The sequence below is a fragment of the Microtus oregoni genome, unplaced genomic scaffold, assembly GCF_018167655.1.
Source record: "Microtus oregoni isolate MIOR12 unplaced genomic scaffold, Mior012 000024F_ref0000369, whole genome shotgun sequence".
In the NCBI taxonomy this organism is placed as follows: Eukaryota; Metazoa; Chordata; class Mammalia; order Rodentia; family Cricetidae; genus Microtus; species Microtus oregoni.
Genome location: NW_024543083.1, coordinates 9,605,614 through 9,611,613, shown reverse-complemented (window position 1 = coordinate 9,611,613; position 6,000 = coordinate 9,605,614).

The window sequence follows — 6,000 nt, the reverse complement described above, 5'->3', positions numbered from 1 at the left end:
ATGAAAGCCAAACTTGGTGATGCATGCCCTTAATCCCAGCATTCAGGAAGCAGAGACAGGTGAATTGCTGTAGGTTGGAGGCCAGCCTGATCTGCATAGTGAGTCCCTAACACGCACACACACAAGAAAAAAACTATTGCAGCAATAGTAGTACTCAGATTTACTTAGATACATGGTGGATAGGCATATGTATAAATTGAATTTAAATATATATCAACAATTCATAGCTCATAAGTGTGAAGAGGACTAAAAATAAATGTCAAAAGATTCTTACATGCTCTGGAAATAGATGAAAACCAATTCATGAAAATATATAGAGGTTTGTTTTAACCTCCAGACTTAGCATTCTGTGTGTGCTTGTGTGTGTGTGTGTGTGCTTGTGTGTGTGTGTGCTTGTGTGTGTGTGTGCTTGTGCATTCATGCCTGCCTGTATTTAAATTTTAAGCATCAAACCAGTAGAATGGGAAACGCTTGTTTGTAAACAAACATCAACACAAGAGAAGACATTTACGAAGAAGAAAGGAGAGACAATGAAGACAATGAATGGTCCAGTGCTGTATAAACTGTGCAAGGAAAAAAATGTTTAAAAATATGATTTCGGATTGAGCTAAAAAATAATATTAAATCCTATGTCTCCGTCTGTGTGTGGGTATAAGCCCGAAGAGGCCAGAAGAGGGTGTCAGATTGGAGCTGGAGTTACAGGCCACTGTGAGCGCTCAGTATGAATGCTGGGAACCTAGCCTGGCTCTTCCACAGAGCACTATGAACTTTTAACCACTGAGTCTTCTCTCCAGCCCTGAATGGTTTAATATATAGAAACAGCATATACATTATACATTATATATTAAATGTGATACAATTATATATTATATGTAATATAATTGTATATTATATACAATATATAACAATAATGTGCATATATTACTGCCATATATACACATATATCATTGTATATATGTCATATAGTATATATTATATAACAATAACATTGTATATCGTATGTCATATATACATGATGTATTAATATAACCATTATATAAATATATTGTTTAACATATAAAAATCTGAAATATAACAAAAGAAGGAATATAAAAAAAGTTAAAGCTATGCATCAAGCATGAAGGCATACACAATGGGTAAGCATCCTCAAATGCAGGTAACAGCTGCTGTAACATGAATATTAGATTAGGTTACATTTTGAGAATTTAGCTTGGCAGTAGAGTGCTTGCCTCTATGCATCTACAAAGCTTGCTGAGTCTCATTAGTGTTGTCTGCTGGTGCTGTATGTGTTTAGGGTTGGGCAAGCCTCGTAGGACGGGGTAAACCAGCCGGAGCTCATCCCAGGGGAAAACAGTCTCTCTTCCTCAGCAGCCTTCCTTTGACTGCCTGTAGCTCTTCATCTAGGGGAGGGGCCATAGGACCCCCAATCCATGCTGGTGTGTTAATGGAGTAGTCTTGTAGGGCAACCACATTGCTGACCGTTCCTCGGTGTCGTTCCCAGAAGACACTGTCTCACAGCGGCTCGCTCAGTCCTCTGGCTCTTGTAATTTTTCTGCCAGCTTTCCCACTAATATTCTCTGAGCCTTAGGTACAGGGGTTGTGCGATGTCTGCAGAGGCTGACCTTGACCCAGATAACCCCTTACAGCCCTCTGCAGAGGCTGACCTTGACCCAGATAACCCCTCCTGGTGTGACCAGAGGCTTGGTTCCTACGTGATTCTAGATTCTGTCCATTTGGCAGTTGACATTAACCATCGTGGGGAGTGAGCATGGAAACAAAGGTCACTTTTGGCCAAACACCTGGTATCCCCCGAGGCTTCTACCATCCAGCTCAGGAACTGTGGGAAACTGCACTGATGAGTCACAATCTCTTGCTGGCCAGCAGTTTAGAGGAAGGATATTTTACTCATAACTTGTTAGGATATTAGTTAGATCTGAGCTGTATTAGATTTTAGCAGTTCAAAAGATTTTGTGACCATGTGAGCAACATAATTTTTCCTTCCAATATTTTCCCTTCAAAAAAATTAATTAACCCAAGTACGACTGGGGATGTTTATAATTCTAACGCTTGGAAGACTGAGGCAGGAGGGCAGCAAATTGGAAGATAGCCTGGGTTACACAGACTGTTTAAGTAAAAATAAACATGTTCATTCATTTTTTTTCACTCATTTTTTTCCTTAGTTCATTCATTGAATCAGAAAGCCCAGTAATTATTCTGAATTGTCTGTGAACTTGAGGGATCAGGCTGCTCACAGGTGTTTACCACAAATGGGGCACAGGTCATGGGGCACAGGTCATGGGGCACAGGTCATGGGGCACAGGTCACTACTGCTGGTCACAAATATGTCTTACATTTCCCACAAATCAACTGTGATCAGTGGAGAAATTACATGGTTTCAGTATGAAACGGATCCCATGAACTTAATGTAATCAAGAGTCTCTGGTTGCAATGGTGCATGCCTTAATCCCAGCGCTGGGGAGGCTGGGAGAAACGAAGATTGCCGCAAGTTCAAGGCCAGCCTTGGCAACACAGTGAGTTGAGGGTCACTCAACACGACCCCCTGTGTTGAGGGTCTAAACTCTGGTTCTCACTTTTGTGATGGCAAACACTTTATTCAGAAAGCATTCTCCCCGGGTCTCCAGCAAGTGAGGTTTTAAATCTTGTTTTATATTTTGTGTATCTGCAATGGACAGGACCATATGAAATGCCGTGGTGGAGAATATGAATATTGACTGTGATCAAGAACTATGATGAGAGACGACATCTGTTAGGAACGTGGAATTAGAGCTATATATGCTCGATGTTTGTATCAGCCTTGTCAACAAACAGATATAGGGGCATATGCTTTTGCTATTTTTGGAACAATGTTCTATCCAAAATTAGTCTTGAATTCTCTGTGTAGCAAAGGATGATATTGAATGAGAAAAAGTGCTCAGGGGTTAGGTGCAAGGGAGAGAAAATGACAGCCACCTCCACACAACTGTATATAACATAAAATTCTGAGTAAAACAAATAACTTAGAAAATGCTAAAAGTACTAATAATAAATTAGGCCGGGCAGTGGTGGTGAACTCCTTTAATCCCAGCACTCAGGAGGCAAAGGCAGGCAGATCTCTGTGAGTTTGAGGCCAGCCTGGTCTACAAAATGAGTTCCAGGACAGCCAGGGCTACACAGGGAAACCCTGACTCAAATAAACAAAACAAAGTAAAGGTAGGTATACCAGTTGGAAGGGTCATTTGACCTTTGAAGAGAGCTCAGGTGTGCCTCCTGGAAGTTCTTGATTATACTGAAGCTCACAAGCTCCCCAATTGCCCTGCTCTTAGAGTGGAATAAAGCCAGGTCTATTCTAGGTGTGGCAGGCTGGATTTGCTGTTCATGGGTCCTTGGATTTTTTTTCTCATTTCAGAAGCTTCAGCAGAGCACTTTTGGTTACCATATGATGCTGTTTATTATACATGAGGGCAGGCATAATGATCTTAGTTTCCTGGAAGATTTTTTGCAGAATTACTATCAACTTCTCCTTCAGGGTTGGTTAGAATTCGTCTTTGATACTGTCTGGGTCTACAGCGATCTCTTTCTGGAAATGTTTTGAATTGATTGTATTTCTGTATCGAGTAGAGGGCTACTGAAGTAACTTGTTCTGAATTGGTTGTGGGACTGTGGTTGGGTGGTATTTTCTATTGCGTGTGAGATCCATGTTGCCTGTAACACACATAACCAGCACCATTTGTCCTCCCCTCCTGTCTGCTGCGGAGTCACTGGAGTCCCGTGCCATTGTCCTTCACTAGCTGCTCTGGTGGCTTCGGTCCGTTGTCTTATTCAAGCAAATCCCACGAAAGGTTCATCAGATCCATGATCAAGCCCCACATCTTGGGCTCATCCGTGCCTTTTCTGTCTTTTTAGAGTGAAAACTAATTGGTTTTCATTCTTGATCCTTTCCCCACTTTATCTTCCTTAAATCTGTTACTCTGTCCAGGCCCCAGGTCTGTGGAGCCAGAAGTTTCCAGGGTGAGGACTTTGGACAGCCCTCCCAGGATTTGCCACTAGCCACCTTTGGCCCACCGTTTGCCACCTGTCACCCACAGACTCTGGAGAGACGCAGAGAAGCCTCCACTTGTGCGTGGATCCATTTTATTTTACAAAAGTCTGAGGTTTAAACTGTATCCGGGGGTGGGGGTAACAGAGGGATTAGAACACACATTTTCTCCTTTGGTCTATTCACTGCTAAACTCCTTGGCAGCTTTCTGATGTGATGAATAGCATGCTGTAATGAAGAAGAAAATAGAAATTCACAGTTGGGTCGAGAACCAGACCTGCTTCTGGGTTTCCACCTAAAGTGACTTTCAAATACACAAACATGAAAAATCAACCCATGGCAGACATGCCTAATCGTTAGGGATCTGTCTAAGAAGTGTGAAAGGGAGACGGCATGGATGCTTTAGACGGCATGGATGCTTAGTTAGTATTTATAATCTACATTTTGGACAAACAGATTACAGCCATGAAACAACTATAAAACAAGGCACATTTCTTTTTCTAAGTTTGAACTTTTTCTTTTGCCTTCCTTTTGTTTGTTTTAAAGACTGGTAGATTTTATGAAGCGCCATCGTCTTGCTTTTGTCCCATCCAAATCTCGGGGTTACAGGTATGTGCCTCCTGGTCAGCTCAGCTTAACACACTTTAATTCCTAGAGGGAAAGTCATGGCTTAGGGAAACTAAGTGGAAGATTAGACTTCTCTTGTCTGTATTTAAGTGGAGTTCACTTGTGAGAAAGCAGTAGAGCAACGGTTCTCAACCTGTGGGTGGAAACCCCTTCAGGGGTCGAATGACCTTGTCACAGGATTGAATATCAGATATCCTGCATCCTAGATAGTCACATTACGATTAATGACAGTAGCAAAATTACAGTTATGGAGCAGCAACAACATAATTTTAGGTTTGGGGGGGGTCACTTCAACAAGTGAGACTGTATTCAAGGGTCACAGAATTAGGAAGGTTGAGAACCACTGCCCTAGACCCTGGGTGGTCAATACCCTCATAGTGACCTGATACATGGAGACCTCAACAATAGGTACCCCGGGGCACTCCTAGCAAGGGTACCAGGCATGGTTCCCATTGGTCTGGGAGTCCAGGTTGCACACCAGTATTAATAGCATGCTGTAGCTAATATTCAGATTGGTAATTGGAGTTCCAGTGAAAGCTGCAAGTTCTTATTTACTCATTTTCAGATAACACATTTTGCTGTGATAAAGTGTCCACAGTATAGAATTAAATCCTTTCCTTCCCAAGTTGCTTATAGTTATGTTGTTTTATCACAGCAATAGAAACCCTAACACACACACACGCACACACACACACACATATACACACACACATGCACACACACATATACACACACGCACACACGCACACACACACATGCACACACACATGCACACATAGACACACAGAGATACACAGACATACATGAATACCATCACATACATATTTAATAGTAGAATTTGAATTTTCAACTTGGAGAGTACTTCTTGCTACATAATTAAGTTGTCCATCAATGCTTGAATACATATAAGCAATATCTCCATAGAAAAAAATAAATATAGAACACATTAGCCTTAATTAGAAACCAAAATGTAGTAAGAGAAGCTTTGGCAGATGTCTAGGCGTGCATTTGGCAAAATTTTGAATTCAGATCTATCAAGGACTGGTGGGCCAGCTCTGACAGGCTGAGCCATAACGGTGGTTGGATCCTTTTGTTACAATGAATGTATAGTGACATCTTGTGGTCATTCCAAAAATTGCAATTGAACATTTTAAGTAAAGTTGATCAACACAAGCTGTATGAAGAATAATTTCACTGTGAAGATAGGAGGCCACTGCTTTTTCCAAATCCTCAGGGGACTAACAGGTGGTCGGGAACCTCCTGGCACTGTATGATGTGTAGTCTGTGACGTGTGGCAGCTTCACAGGGTTCTGCAGGTAAACACATCCAACCCCAAC